Here is a 17,160-nt window from a genome sequence, read left to right as displayed (position 1 = left end):
TCCTTCTAGGCATGAGAAAAGGCATGGTGACAGGCATTATTTTATTGAGATCTCTAAAATATTTGATTTAGTGGACCACAACATTTTCTTAAACCAGCTACTTGAGATAAAAATTAGACTATATATCATTCCATGGTTCTAGAACATTCTTTGGGCAAATGATACTTTACTGTCAAAGCTCAGTCCATGTTCTCTCCCACACCTAATCTCAGGAAATGGGTCCCACATGTGAACTTGCCTCCCACCGATTCTCCATCATTGTAGATAATCTTCCCCTTGGCTCCTCTCACCTTCTACTGATACTATATGCAAATTAAATTGATTTATTCCAGTCGATTCCATCTATCCCAGCACTCCAAAAAGAATTTCAGGCTGATTTCCTTCCCTTATACAATGGATCAAAAACAAAAACCTAGTACATAACACGTCCAAAACAAAGAAACTTGCTTTTTTGGTACCAAACAGAATCTCCACAAAACTCATAATGACTACACTTTTAAATATGATGATCGATGAATAGACCATTCGCTCAGCTCCACTCTCCATCTTGACAAAACCAAGAAAAAGGTAAACTATCTGCTCTTCTGGGCCAACAAACTGTCCCCATTTTTATCCAGAGCATCCAGATCGGTCCTCTATAAAGGCATCTTCATTTCTCTTAACTGAGAGTACAGCTTCCCTTTGGTTTTGTCTGCTTGAAAGACAAATGACAGGAGAATAAAATGAATCATCAATAAAATCTGTAAGTTCATCACTCTTTCTCCTAAGCATGAATAGCACTACAAAACCCTAGAAAAAGCAACCGGACTATCAGTCAAGCAAAGCACTAACTTCCTCTTAAACTCCAATCTATTCAAATGTGTATGCGAGCAAACATTCTCTCCCTTAGCAGTTAAACTAATATGAGACCCCTCATCATACAACCTCAGAAATTGGGGCCATTCAGCACTAGTCCCCCAAAAAAGTTTCACTGTACAGATCGCTGTTTCTCTATTCTTTGTCCAAAACTCTGGGACACTATTTCCTCCAGTCTCAAAGAAATATCCTACTCCATCTTCCAGACAAACAAAAAACTCATCTTTTGAAACTTGCTAAATGCCAGTGTTATGCCCATAGCCACACTACCTAAGTACACCCTATTCTCTCAGATTCATATAACTATCTTAGTCACATACATACATATCCCTCTAATTGTATCGCACTTACCTTAATATTGGACCCTCTTGCATATAGTGTATATAATCTCTTCATACTTTATAAGCTAATTTTAACTTAAAGTCTGGGACTTGGCACAGAGATTAGATGTTTCCTGTTATCCAAGGTTTGATTTCCTCAACATATTAATTTAACTGCTAAGGGGGAGAACTGTCTAACCTTGTGACACTGAGCAAATCACTTAACCACACAGTGCTCCATGGAGATCAGTGCCCTACCCCATTTAAGAAATACAAATCAAATAAATAAATCAACTGTGTAATGCAAAGAACTTCTCATGCTGAGTGCTCAACTATGCTTACCTCATTGCTACATAATCTAGCCCTGTTATACACATTGTATTGTACTGATACACTGTTTTTATTCTATACATTCATTTTATTGCTATGCTTTTCCCTAGGCTGAGGCTGAAATTGGTAATTTCTTATGAATTTTCTACCCCTGTTAACAAATTCATATAAATAAATAGAATAAACAGAATAAATAAATTAGGCCCAGGATTATATGTTGCCTGCCACCTTGACCAGTTCTATGTTCCGCTTTTACTTTTGGCTTTTCTATGGAATTACACACATTAGCATAATTACAGAAAATAAGCAAAGCAGAAGCAGTTTGGTGTACATTTTATGCTCCATAAATGCTACAAAATGTTTAGCCCCATTTATCTTATTTTTTTCCTTAATGAAGAAAAGGTGCGGAAAATATTGAAGTTCAGTGTGTTTAAGAAGGACTTGACAGCCACAGGACTTGCTAGTGAATTCCATGGGACATGATTTATCCTAGACCAAATCAGCTTAGATGTTTAGAAAAATAAGGTGTGTGTGACACAGTAATATTGGGAAGTTTACACAGTTTATGTCAGATTGTTAAAAAAAAACACTGAAGTGAGTGAGTGAGTGAGTGAGTGAGTGAGTGAGTGAGTGAGTGAGTGGATTTCTTTCATTTATAGTCTGGCTTTGCTCTCTCTCTGCAGTGGTAGCCACGGTTCAGGAATACATTTCCATGTTAGGCAAATTTGTCTGTTGAAAAATCTGTTCAAGCATCAGCTTTTTCCGCCTACAAACATATAAAGTCATGTACTGGATCAGCACATTCATAACGTACGCCATAGTTTATAACATGAAGGAAAAAAGGACGCCCCGCTCCATTACCCTTCTTTCCAGCTTGACTTAAGTCTCAGCAACAATTGTCTGCTACCTTTTCAAATGCCCATAGTAGACATTTTTTTATGAAATGTAAGATTTTCCAGGATAGACTATATATATCACGACCAGTGCAAATAAACTGGACTTCACTTTTTTGGCAAAATAAAAAAAATGCTTTTATAGCATTTGAGTTATTTAAGTGTTTCAGATACAAAATATTTGCTTTATGCAACTATTGAAAGGAAACTTGGAAAATATATTTGTCCTAAAATCTCATGACATTTGCCATTGTTAATGTTTTTTTTTTTCGCAGGACACTACTGTCCAAGCAGGGACAGCCCTGCGTAAAGAGTAACAGACAGTAACCCTACAACAAGACAAGAGTATTATTTAATCAAGCTGAGGTGGGGTGAAAACAAATCTAGAAAATAACTTGCCCTAAAACTGCTCCGTCCAGTTGATTTTATTTGAAATCTGAGTACTTTACTCGAGGAAGGGCACAGCTTACTCAACAGAAAACTTAAAAGGGGGCGATGAGATTATTACGGTGCGTTGTGATGTAACCACGAAAATCAACACACTATAAACTCACTTCGACAAACCTAACACTCCCACCCCAACATTCACTCACACACCCACGCACACACAGAAACAAACAGTGGCTGTAAAATGCTCAGTCAATCACGATATATCAGTTACTTCCATGCCTCTCAAGGGCACGTCATTTCGAGGAACGTTCCTCATTTGGGGTCTTAAAAAGTTCATGTTTCCCGAGGTTCCGCATTGAAAGGGTCCGTTACACATTTAGTGTCAGCATTTTCTGAACTTGTATAATAGTAAATAGAACTAGATTATGTTGTTTCGTTAAAAGGACTACTCTATAAGTAAAACTATCATATTTAACCATCCTCTGGACGTCCTAGTTTAAGTTGTTAGTAAGGCATTGTAAGTGTTCCCCATGTTCCCATTTGTTCCACATTAAGACAGGCAATGTTCCTCATTTTGCAGAGGGAAGGTTGGGAGATATGGGTACTTCCCCCATGCAGTTAAAAACTTTCCGATCAAACAGGAATCCGAGCTAAAAAGTCCAGACACCAGTTTGCATTACCCAATCATGCAACTCGAAAGTGTTGCGAGGTAGGGGGAAGTGCACGTAAAGATAACCCACACGATGCTGTCAGTGTACCTTTTTTCACACATCAACACCCATAGACACCTGTTTGCTGTACACCTAAAGTATTATCTCAAGAATTCTGGACAAAGTAAACCATCAGAGAGGGACAAACAAAGCCCAAAAAACAATGACACTTTTAAAGTGTTATTCTAATTAACTTAAAAAGTTAACAGAGCAACACATTTAGCATCAACATGCATTGTCCAAACAATAAAATGTGTGAAATTCTAATGTTTGGTATCTTTGACTGTAAAATCCTCAGTGATTTGCCATGACATCAGATGTCTTAAAGAGGGACTGGGCAAAAATGTGATACAAGATCATGATGTACAGCTGAGAGATTGACCAAACAGATCGTAATCCGAAGTCCCACCTGACCTGATAAAACATGCTTGGGTTGAACCTCGGCACTTCAGGCAGCAGGCTTTACAGTTATACTGTGCTGCTACTAGACAATTGCCTCGTAGCAACCTACGACCACTCTGTGCCCCCACCCCCCTTTCATCCATTAACGGTTACACATTGTCACTTTATTTTTGGGAATATTCTGTACATATACGTGTCTCACAGTGTATCACAGGGGTATGCATATGCTGATTAAAGTGAAATCTTTTAGCCTTTTAAATGCCTGTACCGTGAGGAGGGGGGGGGGCTCATTTGCATGACAAAATTGAAACATATTCGTTGAGGCATTTGGAGGAGGCGTGCCTTGTGGGATTTGTTGCAAATCTGGAAAAATCCTGTAGGTGGCAGACTTTCACCGCGGTAAAAGGGACTGAGCTGCATATGTTGCTTCTGTACTCGGGAAAATTGACCTGGTACTCATTCGCAAAGTCCATGTTTTTTTTTCTGTACCTCTGAGGTCATCGCCTCACTGGGTTGGTGTGTTCTTAGGGTGCAATAGTCCAAATAGTTACGCCAAAGTATATGCGGAAAACCTCCATCCTCGTCTGTTGAAAACTATGCCGGTAATGTACAGAAGTGCTGCTCAAAAAAAATTAGCATCTCCTTGTGAAACAAATTGACACTAAAAACTAAAATGATAACCTTACTTTAACCACTGAAGTAGTGTAGAAAGGAGTTAAATATTTAGCGATCGGAGAGTGGTGGGGCAAATGATTTCAGCGGCGTGTGGCCTTCATTTATAAGACGCAGAAATAAGGCTGTTTGTGAACTTTTTGAAGCAATTGTGTAACTGAATACTGTTTGTACTGTAAAGTGTATGTTGAAGCATTTGGATTTTATCAAACGGTATTATATCTATAACCATTTACACTAATGCATCAAAAACATGTATGTAGCTTGCTTACAGAGAGGATTGCAAATCTAAAAACAATACTTCTAATAATTTTTGACTGGGCTTTTAAAAACTGTTACACATGTTAAGTTTGGGGTGAGGTCAACAGCTCGACCGATAAAACCATTTTTTAAATGCCAGGTACATTGGAGGAGGTAATAATAAGCATGCGCGAGAACAAAATGAATTTACTGCCTACACTTCTGGTTTGAAGCTCTCCACATATTCCCATTATTATGCGACAAAGCAATGCTTTTACAAAAAAATGTGAATACAAAATGCGATTTACATTTTCTCAGGCATGTTAAATTTTGCCGGGATAAACTTTTTTTCTGTTTTCTTTGTTCCTACATGCCCCCCAGCTATGCTATGGGCAGAAAAACCACCCTGCGGTTCTTGCCTCATTTCAATATCCTACAAAAAATGCAAATATACAACTTGCGCTTTAAAGTAACATGCATAAGCAGCAATTCCACATCTCTTAAGCATCACCAGTTTTTTCCAGGCTAGCGACTTTTCTTATAAGCAATGTCTGTATAGTTTGCTGATCGGAAATGGGGAAGTTGGGCGTACCTCTCAACCCCTTAGAGTAAGAAATCTGGAGAAAGCCTAAAATAATGGGGGGGGGGGGGCAAAAGCCCAAAATGGGGACAGATTTTAAATATCGTTCTTATACACCAAGAAAGTTGCTAGAATAACAGGTTATGTGTTAGCATGCATTTCCTGAATTATGTGAGTCTGAAACTCAAATACACGTCATTATTTAGTTACTTCAATTCTCTGTGATTTACCAGAAAAGCATAAATTTTATGAGGAACAGACCAAAAACAGGGGGGATCTAGACATTCTGCGAAAATCTGTACAGTTTAGAGGTATGAGTCATGTTCTAAACTCGCTGTACCTTTGTAAATTCATCCCTATCGCTCTTTAAAACCAGGTGAAAAGTAAATAAAGTTAATGGTTAGGTCTCAAACTGCACAATTTCATTTTTATCGCTTTATTTGTAACTTTTAACAATTTACCAGCAGTAAGCAAACTACACAGTTCAACACTTGGATACAAGGGAAACAATTAATTCCAAACAAGTAATTGCGTATTAAATTCGTTGCAAAAAAAAGTTTATATACTTAGTCTTTTGAGTGGAATACAGCAACTTTATGTAATCAGGTATCTGCTTTATTTGCCTAATTAATCCGGTATGGCAGAGGCTGTGCACGGTAATCTTACACCCCTCAACTGCCAATAATTTTCAGGGAGTCCCATGAGTCTAATTAAAAATTTGATCCTTCCTTTCTAAAATTTGTGATTTTTCGAGACCATTTAGTCGACAAATAAATGGTATTCAGTATAGTAGCGTACTTCTTTTAGGTCAGAAAATGGATTATGATAAATCCACTTAATTATGCCAACTTAAAAAAATAGTAGCACTAATATTTAAAAATTGACCCAGATCTATGGGACCTTTGTCCACAATTATTTTGGGGCTGTGTCCTAGTTGAGAGCTATGTAGACACAAGAAAAGACTCATGGCCGTATAAGTTAAGGCTATTTAAAAAATGATTTCACGTTGCATAAGAGGGTGTACTCATTATATTCCCTGCTAGCCGCCATAATATATTATTACCTGATGAATTTCCATTACTAGTTAATTAAAAACTGAAATAAATATACTTAGATTAATTGTACAGCACATGCCGTCCAAAAGCAACTACTTTTATTAAAAGTTATGTCCACATTTCACAGTGTAAGGTCCCGTTACTTTGCGATTACCTGAAAAAATGCATGGCATAGGACACAGAATGAAATGCAGCGTCCGTTTATACCGCTGAGAGCAAATTCAATTTTCATTAGATTTTGCTTTTATTTATTTGGGAATTCCCAACTATTGAAAGGACTGTATAATTTTATAAGCACATCAGTTTGGTATTATCGAAGACCAATATCCCGCATGGCATTCTAAAATTTTAAAGAGAATACATTCCGTATAAGTTTCATTTGCCTCGATGTTTGTCTGTCAGTGAAAACTTTATTTCTAAGGAGTTGTGGGTTTCGTGCGTCTGTAATCCGTTCAAGTTCAGAGCAACATGGGAGGTGGCGAAGCTTAACTGCTGCCATTCATATACTGTAAAATGGTACTTTTAGAACCTTGTGCAGGTCTAAGAGTGCAATATTTTTATTTATTTAGTTTTTTTTACGCTTTCAATTTGGGGATTGTTCTCGGGTGTCAATAAACCCAATTGCAGCCGTTAGGGAAAGTTAACTAACGTGACGGATAATATTGGTTTCAAATAAAGAGCTAGCCAAAAACTTACGATGGAAAGAGACAGGTAAATGTGCCATACCCGTCATTTCTCTTAAATTCTTAAATGCCGCCTACGATTATGTGTTAAGTGATTGAGGAAATGGAAGTAGAAGTTGTGCTTCTTCAAAATGAGTTTCAGGTCTACCATCATTCTGAGTCTTTGTTTATGGCAGTAATGCTTCTGTTCTTTAAAAAACATGGAAGAATGGCAGGCAGATGCCACTGGACTCAGCAAAATAATACTTTTCCAGTTGATTTGAAAGCGTTTGTTAAACTGAGCTTGCAATACTTAATCAGTAACTGGGCTTCCTGCTTGGTGGGTAACACAAATTATTGTGTGCCAGTAATTATTTTTTCCTGGTAACCTTGACTTGATTGTGCGGTTCCTCCCCACTTTTCCAAAGGAGGCGCTGTTTATCAGACTTTCGTCACTTTGTAAAGTATTCCCACACGGAAAGGGCTCCAAATTATGGGGACCAAATCAACACAGAATTCTTTTAACAAAAAGTGTAAAACTCATTGCGCTATTTTTTAACCTAAGCGCCAAAAGCCATTATTCCTTTCCCACAATGTCTTTGTTATAATTTTGCACTTTAAAGCAAAGAGGAAGAGAGAGACAGAATTTAATAAAAGCTACCAAGGTTGAGTCCTTTTACCTTATCACTCCATTTAGGAATGACGGCAGTCAGGCTGAAAGTATGACAATCCCTAAAGCATTTCACATATTTAAAATGGAATAAAAACTAAGGTAAGAATTTTGAAATAACTTTACTATTGTTATTTATTTATATCAAGTGTGTGTGTGTGTGTGCGCGCGCGTGCGTGTGCGTGTGTGGGAGACAGAAAGGGAGGAAGAAGGTTAGACAAAAAACGGGCAAAGGGCAAGTTTAGCATTTTTTTATCGAGTTTATGTTTGTTGAAACCTTTCAGAAATGAGAGGTGCTGGATTTGTTAAACGAAAGCATGTCCCTACAAAGTTATTTGAAAGATTTCTACAGAAAAGAAATGTCAGAGAATCTGAGTTCTATGAGAATATGATAACTTATTTAGATCTGCTGCTTCTTTTTTTCCCTTTCTGTCATTACTAAGTAATTTTACACCCCCAAGGTTTTATATAAAGCATGCAAACATCTCTGCCTTGTTACTTTCCTTTTCGCTTAAAACAAAGAGTGCCAAATCTGAACAAAAATATTTAAACAGTCAATGCGACACATTAGTAGTCCGTTAGCAAGTTTAAAAAACACATGAATTATTTGTGTTGGAAATTATATTAATAGCGGTTATTTGTTTACTCTTCTGCTGCAATGCAAACAAATGGTCTGGGATATAACTTTAGTTATTGCCTATTTTGGTCTTGCCCGTCTGTGCAGATCTTGCTTCTTTTATCTTACTCCCACCGGTCAGTGACACCGTTCACATCAATGCAATGTGAAGCAAAAATCACAGTGACTTCTTGCATCTGAGGCGTGTATATACCCCCGGAAATCGGGGCCATCTCTTGAAATTAAAGGACCGGCTTGTTGAGCAAAGTCTATTATGCAAACTGTCTGTATATAATAATGGAGACAATTTTTAGCTGTAGAATTTTATAGTGCTTGGGTGATGGCTTAAGCCTAAGAAAAATGGACTATTGTTTCTAGACGAAATGTACGCGGTTAAAACGTTTTCCTTGCAACAACAAAAGGCCATCCTATAAATAATAAAAAGTATGCTCACTTCTTACAAATAAAGGCATTCTGTTGCAAATGCCTAAACTGTTATTATTTATACTAAAACAGATATGTTCTGTAATTTATATATATGTTTGTCATAGCACAGTTGTACAGCTAGAACATTGTGTAGAATGCAACACTGTCCCTTTAAAGCCTCTGTCTCCTTTAGTGTGATGCTGAAGAGGACAGCTGGGCAATGGCCATCTGACTGACTTTGGCTTGACATCTGGGAGCCCACTGGTGTGTGGCACGCGAATCACTTGATGTCGCTATTTAAATGCAAATTTGCGGGGGATCATTGAAGCCTCACCCCGTAAATTCACACAAAAGAAACACTTCACGTACAATAAGGAGGAGGGTTCTTACTTCAGGAGGTATTGGCTACGGCATGCAAATCTCATTCAGACCTTACACAACTTCTGCATGACTAACTTTTGTTTGAGCGACACTTACTGCTCGCACACTCCCCCCAGTTCGTTCCTTGTATCCTTTGCCCTGGAGCTGAATTCCTTTTGTTTAAATGGTGCGAGTGGGTACATGCAATAGAACATGGATTTTGCCAAATTGTTTGCGGTAACTTAAATAACTCTTAAAACTGTTTCCTCGGAAAAAGCAATTTTAGAATGTCTATCCACTACAGGCCAAAAGCAATGGAATTCGTTCACCGCTGGTTTACCTTGCAAATTGTTAATCTGGGTCATATTTTTTAATAAACTAATAAAGACAAGCTATTCTCTGGGGAATCAAAACTGCATTTTGATGACCCAAGAAGTGTGTCTACAATGTAGTTATTATATGTGTCATCGGATTACCAAATCACACTTAATTTGTGTGATTTGTGACTCCTTTGCCATGTTTCTTTTTCAGCATTAAAGTAAAAGTGTAGTGACTGTGAAATCTTGTTGCAAAATTAAATTACACACATTTGCCTCTTGTGCAAACGATAGTGTAGGGTAAACTTGTAATGTCAATATGCCACTTAACATTTCATACATTGCAAGCAGCCTTTTGCTACTTTATATTATAATCTATATACTGTTTTTGTTAGATATCGTTTCTATAAACCCACCATATTTATAGACAACATTGTACCAATGTCTTTGAAGGCTAACATAATTATTATTGTGACTGTTGTCCCAATAATAATTTATGTCACTTGCGAATTTGTTTTCATACTACTTTATGAAGTCACCCGCTAGAACTATCTGTAACGTGTATTTGTTGAGAACACGGCGTTAAAATGATTTTAGAAGGCATATAAAGCCACCTTATTTAGAACCCTATTGTACAAATAACATAACCAGACGCAAAGTATCAGAACCAGTTTAGACGAGTGATTTCACTCCGACTACTGCCTGTAAAAGGACCTCTGCCTCCTGCAATTGGATAACTGGGATAAGAAATGCTATGAATAACTATATAACTGATCCATACAAATCAAGCAAAGGTGCTTTCAGTGTTTAAAACAGAATGATCACATAACGTGTAACACACGTTATGTGATCATAACGTGTAACACACTCATATTTTAATATAACTGATCGCCCTCTTTTTACACTGAACTTTTAATTTGCAATTGTACTAAGTTACATTCATTTCACTCTCGTCGACAAAGCTTAAGGTAAGGTACCTGATAGTTTCTGTCTGATATTTTAAAAAACATGCAGCTCTGGGGTTCACCCCGCAACGATGAAACCAGTACAGTTTGCAGCAAGCATTGTAACTGCAAGTCTGTTCATTTCTTTACCTCAAACTGAAATACTTATATAAGACGCGTACACTCTGTAAGAGGTGTGTGTGTGTGTGTGTGTGTGTGCGCGCGCGCGTGCTATGCTGTGTTAGTTAAATATAAAAATAAAATATATCTAAGCAATATAGGTAGTGAGTGACAAATTAATTCAGGTCAACCTATGTTAAGATAATATACTGTGACATTTGTTGTCTGGTAGCTCATAGTTACGTTGGGAAAAGGCAAGTCATTTGTCCAGATACTTTAATAAACTATGAAACATATATATCTAGCACTGCCGCCTGTACAGAGTCTACCAGGCATTTTCCCGACAACAGATAGGAGAATATCCCACTGTTTCTGAGAGCCCTCTTAAACTTTATTTCCCTTTGCTAGATCACTGGGTTACCAAATCTGGAAGGCTAAGTGATACTATATTTCCTCAACGGTCATGCTTTTCATGATCCTCATGCTGTGCCATCACTGATGTAGTATCCTCTGCTCCTGTGGGTCATTTGTACACAATATCCATCCATGCACATGTTTTCTGATTGTGCTGTTGTGCATTCAAGCTAAAATTTGTCTGCATGCCCATAATTCTCCAGATTATTGTTAGATACACCTTAGAATAGCTGCAACAAAGAAATGACGTATGTCAGCTTTACAATGGTATGCATTCAGTTCAACGAGTAATTAATTAATATAAACTAAATTAAGGAAAAGAAAAGAAAGAAAAGCTTTTGTATTGTTTTGTTTTAAAAAGTTGTCCTAATGCAATTAGCATCCAGTAAAATTTAGCAAAAGCCATATGTTTGGAGTTTCGTGGTATACTGCTTTACCGGCATAGAAGGACAATGCTATCTGTACCAGAAATCTCTTTGCATATTAGGTCACTCACCCAGTTTCGTGGTAATTAAATGGCCTTTGGGATGACTGTCTGAAACTGTAATGTAAATATAATGGTGCGTAATGAAGCTGATCAGTGATATATTATGATGAATACAGTATGGCGGTTTATGAAACAATGTATAAGTGTAGCATTTGATATCACTGCATACATAATGAAGGTGTAACAGTAGTGGGTTTCATTTGCCAAAGGTATCACATATGTCTGTGTGTAAACAAAGCATGTACTAGACCTATATATTGTAACAAGCTGGATATTTCAAGACTGTATTCTTGATAAAGACTTCGGTGTGATATTATACTTACTCTAGTGACAGCCTGAGTCAAAATGCAACAGGGTCACACAAAGAAACAACATTCTTAACAGCAAAAAAAAAAAAAAAAAAAAAACTAATGACACACAGTTATGCAATCTCGGAAATAAAAGCAGAGCTTGGAGTAATCTGCTAGACATTTAAAATTAAGCTGATAAATTTTAATATGTACTGCAATAGCCATTTTAACTCAGGCAGAATGCATTTATATCCTTTTACACTTCAGGAGAAGAAATTGTGGTAGTTTACCCATATTTCTAACCCCAGGTGACAGAAAACAAACAATTTAGCTATGAAAGACACTCTAACTTTAAATGTGAAGTGTTGATTATATGTAAATAAACACTTTCTAATCAACATACCTATCTGCACTCTTACATAAATAGCTAAAACCAGAAAATGTATCTTACTGCAGCAACCCTAAGGGCATACAGCATATATTCTTTAAACAAAGTTCAAATTCTAATACCAGTTCAAGGTATCTGTATATTTTGAAAGATAACATAAAGATAACATGATTTTATGGTATGTTTCTAAAGATAAATTAAAACATGCAGGATTGACAAGAGACGGTTCCAAAAAAACTTTTAAAATTTAACAGAAATAAAATATGTTCAACCACTTTCTCTGAAGATGTACCAGTTACAGTAGATCATGCTTATGTTTGTAGTTTGTATTAAAGATAGGCAACAGCTGTCCTAAAATGTGTATATGTGTGAATGTACACACACACACACACACACACACACACACACACACACACACACATATATATATATATATATATATATATATATATATATATATATACACACACACATACACACACAGACGCACACATACACACGTGTCAGTTTTATTATTCAGCTATTTCTTAATATTTCTTATTTGTAGCACATATATTTTAGTATTTTAGGGAGGTATTGTGTAGCTATTTCATAACATTTCAATGAATATATATTTGTTGGATTACAGGTGGTATGATGCCATTGCTTAAAGTATATAATGCAATTCTTTATTTAACACCTGTGTCAGTTCATGTGGGCTGTAAGTGCATATATTAATTCTGTGTGCATTTTTGTATTATTTGAATTTGGTGATTGAGGGAAGATCACATTTTAAAAATCAAGTATCTTGGGAAAGAAGTACAAGGCACATACATTACTAGCAACAATGAATGTGGGCTATTTCACAATATTTCCACCTTCCCAATGAGGGGCATGAGTAATATTCTGTTTAGGTAGCAGAGACATATTAAAAAAAATGTCCTGCCTGTAGTTTACCTTCCAGGAGCAGGTTGTACAATGACATGCTAATTAAGGAAATTTACATAAGTTTCCAGGGTAACAAAATGAATCATGCAAAGTGGTAGTAGCCATGCACTCACTAGTGAGTAGCACAGGACAGTGGAGCTAATAAGGGGGAAGGAACGGGAAACAGTAGGAGAAGAGTTGCATCTAGTAAAGTGTGCACCTGAACCTAAACACTATGAATGAGGTGAGACCATTGATAGACAACAAATGCAAAACTGAGAAAAGGAGGGCAGCTCTGTCCAGAGAAGAGGGAAAGAAGAAAAACTAACAAGTGGTAGACCACAATGGAATATCTGACATACTTGGAAAACAATATTTGTATGTGAACATTGAAGAACTGCAGTGGAATGCGGTTACCTGAAATACATACTGTCCTAGAATATTAACATGCATTGCATGCCATAGTTTTGAATTTTATATGTTCCGTATGGGGCACTACAGGAGTAAAACACATATTACAAGTAGTACAATATTTGGCCATCAAACCTCAACTAGTAATAGTATCCATTTCTGAAAATGTTCTTAAAAAGCACCTTATGTGAATGGGTGTGAGTTTTTTGTGTGTATTTGTGGGGGTATTATATTCTCATGACAGAAACTAGATGAATTTCTATGCAACTTTTCTGATCACATTTTTATGCATGGTACTACTGTATAGCATATAAGATAATTTGCTTATTTCAGGGGATTTACCCTACTCAATGTTTGCAGCTGAAGACATACAGAAGTAATGTACAGCCCTGACAGTAAGATGCCACTGCCAACAAATTATCTAATTAATGAAAGACAGAGACCGTGCAACATGTAAATGATTGGTGATGCTTTTGGAAGCACAACTATATGAAGTCTCACTGCATTGAGAACCTATAGTAATAAATTAAAACAATTAGAATGTAGGTGGATATGTTTGCTCAGGTACTTAATGTAATCCATAGGCATAAAACATATGTGGCACTATCTATCTTATACAATGTTTTAATTTGTAAATATATATAATATTACACTAAGCAGTGTATATATATATATATATATATATATATATATATATATATATATATATATATATACACCCCGAGAGAGATACATATATACACACACACACACACACACACACACACACACACACACACACACACACACACAATGGGGTATCGGTGCAGAAGCTCTTAATAAGGTATGACCCACACAAGATTTGAACAAATGACCCACACAAGATGTGAAGGAATTCTTTAAAATGATCTACTTATCTATCTGCTCTTTCTATTTTTACAATATGCCTCTGCACACCTGACTAGTAAACCATAAAAAACCTTTGTAGAAAAGTTAAGGTAAAGTGAACACACTTGTTCTTATTTCGGCTTTTCCCGGTACAGTGGTTTAATAGGACCTGCATTTTATTCAGAATATTTAATTTATATTATACTCGATGTACAAAACCACCATGATATTCCATGCCTTAAACAGTTTAACAGCAGCACAATTGAAGACTCTGTTTAATGATTTACTAACAATTTTACGGAGCAGTTCCACTGCACCGTCTCTTAAATTAAGAAAGTGATTCATTTGGAAAGGATATATATATATATATATATATATATATATATATATATATATAGTAAAGTTACAACCAAAAGTGTGTGTGTGTGTGTGTGTGTGTATATATATATATATATATATATATATATATATATATATATATATATATATATATATATATATATATACACACACACACACACACACACACACACACACACACACACTGAGGTACTAGAACCAGAAGAACATATATATATATATATATATATATATATATATATATATATATATATATATATATACACACACACACACACACACACACACACACACACACACACACTTTTGGTTAACTTTACTACTATAATCAATACTTAAAATGAGCCTAATAGCAAACCTGATTCCGTAGATGTAAATAATTGTTGCAACCAATATTAGATGTCTACGTTTAACTGTACATGCTAAAGTGGAGAGAACAGACGCAGACTTGCTAGTAGGTGGGAGAACGGAATCCAACTATGCCCTCGTTATATAGATTCCTTATACTAGCCAGAAATACAGATTGGCACCACTTTTTAAACCTTTAATCATTTTCATGTAATTCTTGAAACATTTTTTTGAATGGTAGCCCACAGCAGAGGTGTGTGTGTGTGTGTGTGTGTGTGTGTGTGTGTGTTTGATCTAAAAATGCTGCTGCATGATTATCACAGACTTTTATGAGAAAGAGAAACGTTTGACGCAGTAATGGGCCACGGGGCACCTGATATATTGTATATCTCTTGAAATAACACTGTCCAGTAAACTCTAGATGTAACAGACACGTTTGGTAACAAAACTGTTGCCGTCAACAGCAAGACGAACAAACAAACTAGCAACAAGGACTCGTGTTACCACGCAGAGCGACAATTGGAAATTGTCACTGTTTTATTAACAGTAGTTGCTAAAGGCAACTATTTCAATGTGTTTCTCCGTTTATACGACTATCCCTCAAATGTCTTTTCTGCCTAAATAACACTGTTATCAGATTAATGCTGTCTGTGAACATGTACCCTTGCAAATGAGATCATAGCTTAAAAAGCTGAATGTGGGCAGGATGTGTGCCAGCACCCATAGCAGAACCTGCCAAAAGGACCCTTATAAACCGACTTTAGTACCGCCATCCCGGCCTTATTTATTTATTTATTTATTTATTTATTTATTCATTCATTCATTCATTCATTCATTGTTCATTAATGGCTCTTGACTTAGACCACATATGTCTATCCACCTGTGTATTTGCAAGACGTTTATTGAAATGTTTGTGGAGCCTTCAACCTGCAGAAGACGCTTAACTGTTATAAAATGGTACAACTTATGTTGCTAACTCAGTACTAACGAGTTACATATACAATTTCCTTTACACTTATGTACACCTATGTTTTTATTAGCACCTCTCCCTTGAATATTCCACTAATGTGATACAGGGAACTAACACAGTAAGTGACGTGTATTTTAACACACACACACACACACACACACACACACACACACACACACACACACACACACACACACACACATTTGCATACACTTGTATAGATAAGTAAAAGCAAATGCCGGATTTTAGGCTGCAAAACAGACAGCTTGGATTACTATATGGCCATGTTATGTACCTATGGGAACTAGACTACATATGTAATTTATTGATTTGTTTCTTCCAGTAGTAATTATCAAAAGTTTCAGAGAAAACAGATCTGTGACATAAAAAGCTACTTTTACAGGGGCAAGGATCAAATATTCTTGGAAAATTAGCTGAAATGGATTCAGTGCCTGTTGTGATGAGCAGCTGATTCTCTTGTTTTTGGCCAGATGGCACATGAGCACAGATTTGCATTCATTTTCTTCTAATATCGTCCAAAATACTGAGACAGCTGCATTTGTTGTCAAAACGGTTTTAAAGTCCTTTTCTTCTATGGGCAGCATCGTTACTTACTTGATAGGGTAGCAGAACCTCTTTTGCGGTCAACAATATAAGATTTAGAAGGATTTCCCTTAAAACTTTAGGATTTAGTAATCTCATTCAAATCGCCCTGGTCCTTGTAATTTATATTAAAGGTGTTGCAAATGGATTTATGCAATATGCTCTTTCTCCCGATGACTATAACAATCACTGTAGAAAAAGATTGCCAACATCTTCTGGTACGAGAAAGTGCACGTACAGTACCCTTTGTTTGTTGTTAATTGTTTTTAATGCGTGCTAAAATAAATTGTCATGCAACTTCTCCATGCATATCATAAAATCCAACTGTTTGCTTCTGCTTATCTATGATTGAGACAAGTAACTATGCGAGTACGTATAAAGGCAAAACACAGATTGTTTAAAATGGAAATCAATTAAAATGCTAACAGGGACATCCACACTTTAAAATGGAATTTACAGTAAAGAGGAATACAACATTACTGTTCTTAAGTCATCTTAAACAATTCTGTATATTTACTTTATTTCAGATAAATTCCTATATGCAAGAACGCAGT

At 36.3% G+C, this 17,160-nt stretch overlaps 1 long non-coding RNA gene across 1 annotated transcript in view; it reads right to left on the bottom strand.

Moving 5' to 3' along the window:
- Nucleotides 1–17,160, bottom strand: part of LOC122789114 — a 116,389-nt gene that overhangs the window by 98,535 nt on the left and 694 nt on the right. The gene's annotated exons all lie outside the window — the stretch shown is intronic.

Source organism: Protopterus annectens, chromosome 14.part0 (assembly GCF_019279795.1).
Source record: "Protopterus annectens isolate FY-2018-M chromosome 14.part0, PAN1.0, whole genome shotgun sequence".
Taxonomy (NCBI): Eukaryota; Metazoa; Chordata; order Ceratodontiformes; family Protopteridae; genus Protopterus; species Protopterus annectens.
Note: the sequence above shows the minus strand (reverse complement) of the source record. Positions and strands in the feature narration are given on the sequence as shown.